The 12803-nt window shown below is 44.7% G+C and overlaps 1 protein-coding gene across 11 annotated transcripts in view; it reads right to left on the reverse strand.

Annotated features, from left to right (window-relative positions):
* The window catches only part of TENM4 (teneurin transmembrane protein 4), a 737381-nt gene that overhangs the window by 423580 nt on the left and 300998 nt on the right, over positions 1–12803 (reverse strand). For 3 of the 11 annotated variants that reach the window (XM_079105082.1, XM_079105083.1, XM_079105084.1), the window contains one exon: positions 8633–8729. The exons of 7 other annotated variants lie outside the window; for them this stretch is intronic. The gene's annotated coding sequence lies outside the window, so the exon portion shown is untranslated. Of the gene's footprint in view, positions 1–2547; positions 2999–8632; positions 8730–12803 lie in introns of those variants that run through there. One more of the 11 variants, XM_079105085.1, reaches the window with a different exon arrangement.

The following is a 12803-nucleotide window of genomic DNA, read 5'->3' on the forward strand; positions in this document are numbered from 1 at the left end:
AGAGAGCTTATGCAGCTTGCTCAAGGTCATACATTAGTAATGGCAGAACTCAGCTGTAAACTCAGGAAGGATGGCTCCAGAGTTAGTGCTTTCGACTCTCCCTGTGTCATAGGCATGATTATGTTGTCCAAAACACGCTCATCTTAAAGATGGGGAGCCTGAGACTTAAAGAGGTCATGTGACATGCCCAGCATCACACAGTGAGTTCTTGAGGGAGCTGGGGTACGAATTTAGCTTTCCTATCTTCCAGTCTAGTTTCACTTTTATTTAAGTAAGCCAGACATCATCACAAGTAGAAGTGAAAATAACCTGGGCTTAGGGACAAAAGAAAGGAAGAGGACTTTGGAGGTTAAAGTAAGATAAAGGCTGCCTTCCTGTAGATTCTGGGGCCCAGTTATCTTGCCCTGGGATGCTACTTTGCCTAGGATTTCCTTGGGATAAATTCCTGACACATGGAAGGAAGACTCAGGCTGTACCGCAGGGATTAGGACTCAGGACCCCTACCTCATTGAGCTTCGTTTTAGGTACAAAAGACCATTCCGTGGAGCAGCCCCGTTCTTCCTGGCTGACACAGACTTCATTTCTCTCTAATTAGCATCTCACAGCCTTAGTGCCAGGAAACCCCAGGAATGAAGGCCCTGTTCCTCTGAGCAAGTGCTGTCCAATTAAACCCCAGTGATCTGTCTTTGGCCACTGCAGCCACGCCAGACTGAGAGGTTGGCTCAGGAACCACTGTTTGTTGGAAGACAGGTCTTTGGGAGGCAGCAGGTGTCCATGGAAAGAGTCTGGAGTCTAACAATCCTGGATAGGAATTCTGGATCAATTGGGCACTGACTGTGTGACCATGGATAAATTTCCCAGCTACTCTGGGATCAGTTTCTGGATCTATAAACTGAGGATAACACCTTCCTTGTTTATGAGTGAACATATGTGAAGCACTTGGCACATTTTTACTCTGAAAAAATGAGGGTATAAGAATAGATCAATGTTGTCCAAACCCTTTATCATAGAAGAATCACTTTTTATTTTTCACAAAGAAAATCTAAAGTAAAATTCCAATGACTAAGAGAGATAAAGGGTGGCTGCTGTGTGATTGGGGGGGGTCTGCCCATTTTTCCTTCTTCTTCCCACAGTGAGCCTTGGGGTTCTTCCAGGGATCACAGTTTGACCAAGTTATTGCTAGTCCCCTTTCCACTGTAATTAAGAAAAAGAAAGAAAGGAAATAAGGAAGGAAGAAGGGAAGAAAAGAAAGAAGGAAGGAGGAAGAGAACATACTCATGTCCATGGTCCGGGGGAGGAGACTGACTTTTATCAGCACAGTTGCTAAGATGGACATGGTTGCTACCCTCATGGGCTTACAGTCCAGTAGAGAAGTCAGAGTCTGGACAGCTAATTTGAAGATTGACAGGTGATTTTTAAAGGCATTTGTGTCTCCCATGGGAACACAACACAGGGGTTCTGATTTAGCTTAGTGGTTAGGAGGTTGGGGCTTAGAAGAAAAGGTGAAAGAAGACAGCTGCTTGCACTGTCAGGCAGTACAGAGAAGGGATTGGCCTCATGACATTTTGAGGTGTCACTAGGCCTTGGTGACTGATAGGCTATTGTGCCGTGCCGATGAAGGGTGCTAACAAGGATGATACCTGTGCTTCCACCCATAAACCAGATGGGAGGCTGAAAGTAGGGGGGGGGTTAAAGAACAAGCTTCCACTAGCTCCACTATCAGATCCAACAAGATCCCTCCTGTGCCCTGTGTCCCCTGCTCACACAACTGTCCACCATCCCTGCAGGGAGACCAGGGCAGGAGGGACTGATTCCCATCATGCCCCAGGGACAACGTTAAGGTCAGGAGAACTCCACGCAGCCTACAAAAGCATCTGTAGGCAGAAGCATTTCTGGAAAGTGCAGCATCTGCTTGCAGTAAGTTAATAATAGATGTGTTAGAGTCCCTGGGAGGTATTTACCCAGCCAGTGTGGCTGAGCGCAAAGAACGGGGAATGGAACCAGAACTTTCCTCCAATAGCCCTGGCTACCAAAATGAAGAAACATCATCCGGGTTCTTCCTAAAGCTTAGGGGGAGACAATGGGCAGGTTGCTGTGCTTGGGACCCAGGCAAAGTTCCCCAAGGCAGCCATTGGAAGGAGCCAGGACAAGATAGGCTATGCTTCCCCAGAGATCACCTCTGGCCAGGCCCTTTCTCAGACACAGAAACACATTCCATCCTGATGTCCTGCACAAAAAGATAAGATGACTTTTCCGAGAAGCCAGCTGGGAAATAACAGAGGTGGAACCCACACCCACACACTCGGGCTCATGCCTTTCGACTGCGCTGCTCTTGCTGCTTCTTGTTGCCTTTTCCTAAACTGTTAAGATGGAGGGGGGATCAAGAAAGAAAGAAAGAAGACGACGACCCTCTGTGAGACCGCCAGACGTACACTGCAGTGTCATTGGCACATGCATCCTCTGTTTCCAGCCTCTGCCAAGAGCTCTTCTCACCAGGCACACACAACCGCCATTCCTCCAATTATCAGCCATCACCTGGGAACTTACAGTGGCCAGACCCTGTGCCTAGGCTCCGACTGGGCCTTGTGTAGTGTGAACACAATGTCGCTCCTTGGGGAAGCTCTGTCCTCTCTTCTTCCTTAGAGCTCCAAATCAGCCTCCGGCCTTTCTCCAGGACAGAATTTCCCAACTGAAGAACAGAGGGAGCTGAATGACAGGCAAAAGGGGGTTCTGGGCAAGTAAGTCCGGGAAGCATTAGAATCTTCACCGCAGACTTGCTGAGAACTTTTAGTGTGCTGGTGGCACTGAGGTCTACCAAGAGGGATTCAGTGTGCGGTGCTTCTCAGAACACTTAATGAGGAAATCCTCCCACTTAAAAAAATAGTTTTGCAGGCTTGATGTATCACAGAACACAGTTGGAGACATTCTGTCCTAGAATAATAACTACTATGTCCAAATTGTGTTGTGTTCTGCCGGTCGGCCCATTGGCAGGACTGTGAGGCTCCTACCTTCAGCCAGGCCTCAGTCAGAATGGGCCTCTGAAGGTTTCCTCCAAAGATGGCATAAGCAAGTGCCATAAAACAGAATTCTAGGACTGCACCAACATTCATAGCAGCATCTGCCTGCATCTCTTATTCTGTCTCCAAGGCGACAGGCATTTCCTGCCTCTCTGAGTCTCAGGCAAGCGTTCCCCCTCGCCTGGACACTCCTTGTTGGGGGACAGAGGTCCTTAGTCTGCTCTGCCCACCTCTGCTGTGCCCTTCCTCACCTCTCCCCATTCCCTCTCTCCACTTTAACTCCTGGACTACAGGCAGTTTCAGGAAGGTGAACTGGTGGCCAGTCCTTAGTAGCCTTAGCTGTGCACAGTTCCTTTCATTTATCCTTAATCAAGACTCTTGGCTTTTGTGAAACTTCTTTGAAGCCCCCTCTGGTTCCCTACCCTTCCTGGGATGTTATATTTCAAAGCTTCACTCTGCACCTGTGTAGGTAGGGATGTGACCTGAGTTAGGAGATCCCATGTATTTGTGATGTGGGTGACAGTCAGGACAGTGGCAAGCCACTAAAGTCATCTACCTCCTTACTAAAGATGGTCCCAGGCTCTGTGCAAGTCTCCAACTAAGCCACTTAAAATCTGTGCCACACATGAAGAACTGACCAATGTTTGAGGAGACAAACATGTTTCACCTGATTTAAGCATAATGTGATCATAGTTATGTATCAAACATTCAAACATTACATGGCACCCTGCTAATATGGACAACTTTTATACTTCTGTATATCAGTAAAAAAGATCAATAAAATCTGCACCACCATTCCCTCTTCTGGAAAGCTCCACCTGACAGAGACAGGGCTGCATCTTGCCTTGCTTTTGTGTCCTGGGAGCCCACAGAAGAGCCTGGCTGATTGGACTCACGATTCTGTAACAAAGCAAAGCACAAAGCCAGCACGGAAACATACGTTGCTGGATCTTAGTCTCCCAATGTGTTTTCTTCACAGTTTTCCAACTTCTAAGACCATCGCACAGCGTTGGCATGACAGGCCTTCCACACAAATGGAAAAGCGATTGGCGCAGCGGTGTTTCCCGAGCTCCCGGGGAAGCAGACTGAGACAGAAGAGGCAGGAAGGAGGAGGGAGGGAATGGGGGCGGCTGGGGCCAGACCACTGTGGAGGTAACTGGGCTTCTGATTCTGTGGATGGAAAAACCATTGTCCCCTTGTATGGGGCTGCCTCCCAAAGATCAAGGTGCCAACCAGAGCCTACCCATCCGAAGGCACCGTTTTGCTCTTCCTCACCAGTGGTGAGACCTGCAGCACAATCATTAGCAGCAGGACACCTAGAATCTTCTCCCTAGTTCTGTGCTTCTCTTAGCTCTGCTCCTAATTCCCTCTTCTCTAGGTCTCAGATTCCTCTCCTGAAAAGCGGAGAGTAGGGTCAAGTCAGTGGCTCTCATTTCCTTCCCATGACACAGCCAGAAGTGCACTGGCCATCTCAGCATAAACACTCAGAGTTAGGAGACAGGTAACCCAGGTTTTGCTTAACAAGGCGAAACTTATGACTGGCTATATTTTCTCCTCCATTATATTGATTTATAAACTTTTATTGAAGTATAACACATATAGAGTAGAGGGTACCTTTCATAATTGAACAGCTTGATGTATTTTCACAAATTGAAAACACCCACGTAACCAGCCCCCAGATCAAAAGACAGAACAATCTCAGTACCTTGGAAACCCCTTCTGCTCCTTCTGCCACACCAGGCCTGCCCTTAAGGGTAACGACTACCAGGAATTCTCACAACATATATGTTTTTTCTGTTTTTGTTCTTTATCAAATGTAGTCATAAGGTTTCTTTGTGCCTGGATTTTCATTCATCTTTGTGCTTCTGAGGGTCATCAGTATGGCTAATGTGAATACGCTGTTCTTTTTAATCCATTCAGCTGCTGATGGCCAAGTGCTCCAATGCATATCTCACAGGTAAAATATCACGGAGTGGAACTGTTTGTGTGCACATGTTCAGCTGTAGTTGATATGGCCAGATTTTCAAAGTCATTACACCAAATTCCATCTCACCCAGCAGTGAGTGAGGGTTCCAGTGGTTTAATGTCTTTGCCAACACTAGGTAAAGGCTATCTTATTTGTTGCAGCCTTTCTGATGGGTGCATAGAGGCATTTCACTGTAGTTTTAATTTGTGATTCCCTAGAGAGTAATGGTCTTGTATGCTTTTGGCTATTTGAATATCTTCTTTTGTAAAGTATCTGAGTCTTTTGCTTATTTTCCTATGAGGATGTCTGTCTTATAAGAGTTTCTTCTTTTATAGCTCCTACATAGATTTTTAGATAAGAAATCTCTGTTGAATACAATGCAAATAGCTTTGACCATTCTATGGGTTACTGTGTTTCACTTTACTAAATGATGATCTTGAATCGCCAAATTAATTTCATGACCTGCAAATGGATCCTAACCCATAGTTTGAAAAACACTGCAATACACAACTGAGAAGTATTTTTTAGGTCTGGACACCCCTGAATGGGGTATCATTTCTGGCCAGTGGCATCACAGCCAGATACCTCTGTTTCCATAGTCAGTAACTTTCTGGAGAACAAAGCCCATGTTAGTTGTATTTAATTAAAAAACAAAAACAAAAACAAAAAAAACAAAAACTTGTTGTGCACCTTAAATGACAGCAGTTTCCAATTCTCTTGGATTTAAAATTTGCTAGGCTTGCAGCCCAGATTGAAAGAGGGGACTTAGAAGGATGGCTGAGGTGGGGTCCCTCTGAAATGAACCCTTTCAGCAGAGCCAGAGTTGTGTTTGCCAACGTGGGCTCTCCATCCACCTGGGTACCTGGGTCTTCAGGGACATGGTCTTGAGGAAACAAGGTACTTTCAGGGTATCTTGGTAAAAAGACTTATCCAACAGGTTAAGATGACATTCCCTAAATTCAGGCAAAAGCCCATTAACCATGGGAGAAGGCTCTCCCATGTCCTGGGCACTTTCTTAATATGAAAGGTAGAATCCATGCAGGGTCCCCCCATCACTTTAGAGTAGCCTTCTTCACAGACTATAAACCTCAGGAAGGCAGGAACTGTGGCACTCTTTTTAAACAGGGTAACCAAGGTCACACAGCTAAGTTAGTGTGCCCAGTTTATCATAGAGTCAGATTAACTGGTTCGATGGCCTGTGTAATTCTTGTGTAATACTGCTTACAGGTAGCTAGGCACTGTGTAAAGAGTGATCATATCCAAAACAATGGAGGTTTTCACATACACATATACATGTGTGTACATACACGTGCTTAAATACACATGTTCACACACACAGATGGGTACCTACATGTAATGGTTAATTTGAATTGTCAACTTGATTGAATTAAGAGATGCCCTCGATTTTAAGAGCTTCTGGGTGTGTCCATGAGGGCGTGTCTAGGAATGACTGGAACGTGGGACAGTGAACTCAGGTGGAGCCCCTCCCTAAGCATGGGCAGCACCGCCCAATAGGATGGGGAAGGGAAGAAAAGTTGGAACAAGGACGCAGATGCACATGCAAGCTCAGCTCTTCTTGAACGGGTTCTTGATTGCCGCTTCAATCACCTGAGGATATCTGACTCTTGCTTCTTCACTTTTCCAAAGTGGACTCTGCCAGTGATTCTCCAGGTAGTTTCCAGAAGCCTTGGTCTCGGACTGGGATAGCACTGTTGATCCTTCTTGTTCTGGGGCTTCCTCCTCTTGGACGCCCAGTTACTGGTTCTTCCAGCTCTCTAGCCTGCAGACAGTCATTGTGGACTATCCAGCTTCTGGTCGTGTAAGCCAATCTAACAAATCTCCTTTTTATGATCATACTTCCTGTTGATTCTGTTCTTCTAGAGAACCCTGACTAATACACTGCACAATCCTGCCCACCTGCCCCCTGCCACTGCCACACACACACACACGCACTGATGTTTTACTCAGAATTTTGTAGGTTGAAGTCAATTAGTTCATTATACACTTAGTTTCTGCATTTGGGCCTCTCTCCTGATTTCCAAAGCATTGAAACAGTACATAATGCACAAATAACACAAAAGCCCATCAAGTTGTGGGGCATTTTAGATTCACAATCAATTGCTTATCTGATGCTCTTAACCAGCCTTCTGAACATATACCAATATGTGATGAATTCACAAGGCCCCCCAGTCTAGTGGTCCAGGACCCTCATTCCAGGGAAAATAGTGCTCAATGTCCAGGTCTGGAGCTGTGACAGTGCTAGCTCCTGGCAGCATTTATGCAGCTCTGCAGACCCACTCTGAAAGTTTCCCCTTAACTATATATTTCCATAGCAACCAATTCCTCCTTGTCAGATTCTGAGAAGTAGAGCTTTAACCTCATGAACTTTCTGGGGTAGGGCTTATGTCTGGATGAGAGTTTATGAGATGTGGACATTTCTCCCCTATCCCTAATAAGTATGCCACATCTTTAGCTTTTCTCTTCTTATTAGAGCCTCTACCACTTCTTGTCCTCTCTTCTGGCTAAAGGTAAATAGTTCTATCATTATAATCACATAAGGGATTGCCATTTACTGAGCATTTCCTACGAACTAGGTACTAGATGCTATATGTACTTATCCCAGTGCATCTCCTTACCGATCCTTTGTGCATTAACATCCGTAGTTCATAAGTAAAGAAAGAGATGCTCAGCAATGAGAAGTGACAGTGTACGGATACACAGTCAGCAAGTGTAGAGCTGGGATTGGACCTAGGTCCCCCTGATCCCCAAGTCCTGGCTCACTTCAGTGCCTGGGACAGTGAGAAATAGCAACTTCCTTACTGTGTCAACGAAACCATCCTCTGGAGGTGCGAGGCAGCTTAGGGACCATCTCCTCCTACCTTCCTTGTTTGCTCGAGCTCAGAATAACACAGTGACTTTCCTGAGGGCACAGTGAGCATGGGAGCAGGGGCTGGAACCCAGGTCTGCTTCCAGGGTTTATCTGCCTCACGTTCTCATGAATCTACAGGGGCAAATGACACTGGCTGTGCTTGGGCTGTGTTCTGGGCTGGCACCTCTTTTTTAGGAGACATCTGCTGGATTGGAGAGGTGATTGGAGAGGGCAAGAGCTGCTCTTGAAGTTCAGCTGTGAAGACTTACTAGAAGAACAAGAACAAGAAAAGATCTCAAGGATGGACATGCTCTGGATGCCCAAGCATTTTTAGAACTATCTGATAGAGAAGAAAGGCATAGCAAGATGTGAGGAGGAGAAGATTTTAAACCAGATGCTGAAGAGCTCTTTAAAAATCCCAAATGTGGGGAGATACCAACTTCACCATCAGTCCTGGGAGCTTTCTAAGCACAGCTCAGGGGTCCACAGGGATACTGGTCTCGCTCTCCAGCACCCAGGAGGGAATGGTCCACATCTCTAAGACCCTTTCATCTTTAAAATTCCACGAGCCTTTGAAATGTATTAAAATAATTAGAGCAGTAATTCTGTACTCTTTGCTCATTGTTCTTATTTAAAAAACCCTTTATTATAAAATAAATGGAGATAAAGTCTACCTATTAGTGCATATTTAAGAGGTAGAGGAAAAAAAGCACCCATAACATTAACTTAAATCATGAATACTCTCTGAAGTGTAAAAAAAAAAAAAAAAAATCAACTCACTTTTCTTTAAATCTTCTTAAAAGGGTCTAAGAATAGTCCTTCAAATAATCCTTGAAGTATGCAATTTTAATTTGGACACATGGTAATTTCAGTCTACCTGTTGGAAGAGACAAGAGAGAAATCAGTCATTTTTTTGACGAGGATGCTGATCTGACAAGCCGCAGAGAAGATTCAGGCAGCTTGGGGGTGGGGCAGGGTGGGGGCGGGCAGGGAGAGCTGCAGCTGAGCTTCGCCCCAGGTTGAAGGCTGGATTTTGAACTCAGAAGGAAGAGGCAAAGCAGGTTGCAACCAGCACAGTGCCTGGCACAAAGCAAATGCTCACTACAGAGTTAATAAGCAAAAGGATGCATGAACGGGTGTAAGATTTAACATCAACCTTTGAGGCAGAAGGGGCCTGAAGGCTCAGCTCCTCAACTCTTAGGGAGAAATGGGGTTTCCAGGCACTGGGCACGTCATGAAAAATAGTAGAGAGATTTGTGCATGGTGTCGGAGTGGGTGAGGGCTGGAGCCAGCCCTCCCTATGCTCAAATCCTGCTTTCCTACTTAACAACTACACAACTCTGGACCGGCTATCTTGTTCTTGAATTGGATACTTAGTCCTTTCAGTAATTTTCAGCCCTCTTCTTTTTCTAATATAAGCATTTAAGGACAAACATTCCCCTCTAAGTGTTATCTTGGCTATATTCCATAACTTTTTGTATTTTTTTTATCATTCATTTGTAAGTATTTGATAATTTCTAGAATCATTTCTTTTTGACCTAGTTACTAGTGTATTTTGGCAACTACCTTTCAATAGAGGGTTTTCTCTAAATAAATAAATAAGTAAATAAACAAACACACTTTGTTTTTCTGTTATTGATTTCTGACTTAACTACATTGTGGTGAGAGAATGTGGTCATGTAGGAATGTGAGTTCTTGAATTTTATTGGGACATGTTTTATGGCCTAAGAGATAGCTAATTTTCATGAACACTTCATGTGTGTGTAGAACGTGCCTTCTCTGGTGTAGTCTCGGGCTGTTTTCTTTAGACCTCCCTGCCCCTCCCTTTCCTCATCTGTGAAAGGGGGTGTGAGCAGTACACGTTACCTCCCTCCTGCCACTTAACCTTGCACTCACTGACACAGAGGTTGTGCAATGCCTCCAGATTTATCCCAAGATTGTAAAATTCCTACTGTTTTAAAAAGACAATCATAGGAAGTAATTTCAGATAAAACCTTGGTAGGTGTGATTCCTGAACAGGGCTGGGGTGAGGTGCTGGGTGGAGGTGTGTGCCAGAATGTCAGTCCTGAAGGGGAGGAGATGTTTATGTCTATCAAACAGACCATGGGTCTACAAAGGTAGAGAAATTCTGTACTAACCAAGGTCCGGTATTCTTCATCTGAAAAATGACCTTGTCCCCTATCTCACCCCAAGTCCTTTTCCTCCTTAGAGTTTTCCTGAAAGAGTTGTCTAGACCGCCGCTTCCTCTACTCCCACGCTCTTCACAAGTCCCTGTGGTGTGGCTTTCACCCCCAGAATGTTCTCTTCAGAATTATAATGATGTTGTCACTGCAAATTCCAGACACCACTTCTTAACCTGCAGTGACCTCTCTGGGTCACTTGCCAGCAGGGACCACTGTCCCCTCTGGAAACTCTCTTGCCTCAATGTCTATACCCTAGTCTCTTGACTCTTGTCCTTTTTCTTCAAGGACTTTCTACCTCATCTTTATATTCTGTGGTTTGAATGGACATTTCCATAATTTAATTAGCATTACATCAATAAAGTCATAACTCTAAACTATCATTTATTAAGTGCATACTAAGTGCATGCCAATTACTGTTAGACATAATTTTATTTTCCTTTATCGTCACAATAACTACCTGCAGTAGGCATTATTAATATTTCTGTTTTACAGATGAGAAAATAGAAGCTTAAAAGAGTTATATAATTTGCCCAGGATCAGCTACTGTGTGGCAGAGCTGGGGTCCAAACGACAGTGCATTTAATTCAGAGCATGGGCGCTCAGCCATTGTGCTCCTCATGCTTCTTCCTAGATCCTGGCTTCTATGACACACCATTGTCCCCCCGTGCCATGCACTTCCCGCTTCCATCTTGCTTCCCGCTTCCATCTTGCTTTCCTCTGAGTGGCCTCTTTCCACACCGTGTGTGAGAAGACTCTACTCATTGTTCAAGACTCAGTTCTGATGTCCCTCTTCCCATAAATCTCTCCACAAGCCCAGTCAGTGCTTCCTGGCTGTGGAAACTCTCTAAGATAACAAAACACCCATTCATCCCTCCAACCACACACCCATCTACCCACCCAAGAATCATGCAAATACCACAAAAGTTTGTTTATCCAGAAGTCTAGATACTAAAAGCATCTAAGCAAAGGAATTGTTCCAAAGAATTTCTTTATGTTCAGTCTTTAAACAAGTATACCATACTACTGTTAAACTTGAAGAAAATTTGTTAGAAGTCATGGTGCTTGGGAACGGGCTGTGCTGTGCTTGGCAGTTGTGAAAGTCTGATTGGTCAAGGACAGCCATCTATGTGATCTGGCCAGGAGTGTCTCCAAATTTACTAACCTAGGTCCCTTACCCAATCTCCACATCTGAAAATCCTATTTACACATCGAATCTGGTTTCAATGCTTCTGCATCCTTAAAAAAACATTCTGATTCTCTATCAGGCAGAATTGAACCTGGATCTGTACCCCAAAATATCTGTTATCTTGGCTGTCATGAAGTATTTCATCATTTGTGACTAGTACTGTAGTTCCAAAAGCACTTCCATACATTCACTGCAGGCTTTACCTCCTGCCAGTCTCTTTGGGCCTAGAAGTTGTGTCCAGTTCATCTTAGATGTCTTCACAGACAAGTCCAGTGCCAGACATACAGGTGTCAATGAATGGCTGGTTGAAATTAGATGACATTGGCTTTGAATGGGGAGGAGGCATCCAAAAGTCACTCAAATGAAAGCACCAGGCAGCGTATTATGCAAACATTTTTAAAAGGGTGATAAATAAATATAGAATCCTTCTATTTTCTCTCTATCTTCCAAAAAGATGAGGATCAAAAAAGGGAACCATGTGTTCCACTGAGCTTGAGGTTTCTAAAGTCCTCTGTTCCATGGCTCACAGACATGATGTGGTGGCCTGTGACACTCTCCAGAATGAGCTAGGGGTTTGGACCCATTCTAGTTTCCACAGTCCAGACATGAGAGCAGGAGCTTTGAAGATAGACCAGCCCTCAACGGCCTCCTTCTTAGAGGAGGGCCAGAGGTGCACATCTCCGTCCCAGGGCAAGAAGCGCTTTGCAGATGCTTGTTCCTCTCCCCTCCTAGCACTTGCAGATGAAGCCTCTAGGAAATCAAGTGCTTTCTGAATCACTAAAAATAAACTCCCAGGAACTTCATCTAGATATATCACGGCTGCAATTTACAGCGTCTAGAACTTCACATGGTATAATTAGCAAATGGATTACAATAATTTATTCTTGGTTTAAAAGCTCAAATGAACACGACCTTCCAGTGGAATGGGAAAATAAGAGACTGGGAGGCAGCCATGTTTCTCTTGCCTCTTCCAAGGCCACAATTTTCAGGCTGGCTGGTGTCCATCTACTGATGTCCAGTGGATAGCCCACAGTGAAGGGACAAAAACTCTGAGCTCTGGGATCCCTGGTAAATATGATATAGCCCCCAGCAGGGTCCATGTTCAGGCTTCCAGGGACCAGGACAATGTCTAAAATCACCCTATTGATGTTCAGGAAAACCCAAAAGTATTCACCATCAGCAAAAATAGAGCCACCCAACTTAAATTGATAAGAAGGAGGGCAAAAGATGCCAAAGATGAATTCTGTGGAAGGGTTTATTCCCTGTGAATACTGGATGCATCTTAGGATGATTTTCTACCACTTGACTCATCACAGGGAAAAGTTTGTTGTGATGTCTTTGAGCGGCAACATCAAAGGATGCTGCCAAAAGACACAGCCATGCAACTGAAAGGGGACCAGACGGAGTCAGAGAGGGCCTGTGTTCGGGTCTTGGCTTGCTATGTGTGCCATGAGTAACAAGCCCTCTAAGTCCCCTTTTAAAACATGTCCAGATGAGAAACTACTTTACGAGTTTGTTATGAGGATTAAATGGGAATAATGCATGAAAAGGGCGTTGAGCTTGGGAGACTCTCACTGACTGA

Source organism: Sciurus vulgaris, assembly GCF_902686455.1.
Source record: "Sciurus vulgaris genome assembly, chromosome: 11".
In the NCBI taxonomy this organism is placed as follows: Eukaryota; Metazoa; Chordata; class Mammalia; order Rodentia; family Sciuridae; genus Sciurus; species Sciurus vulgaris.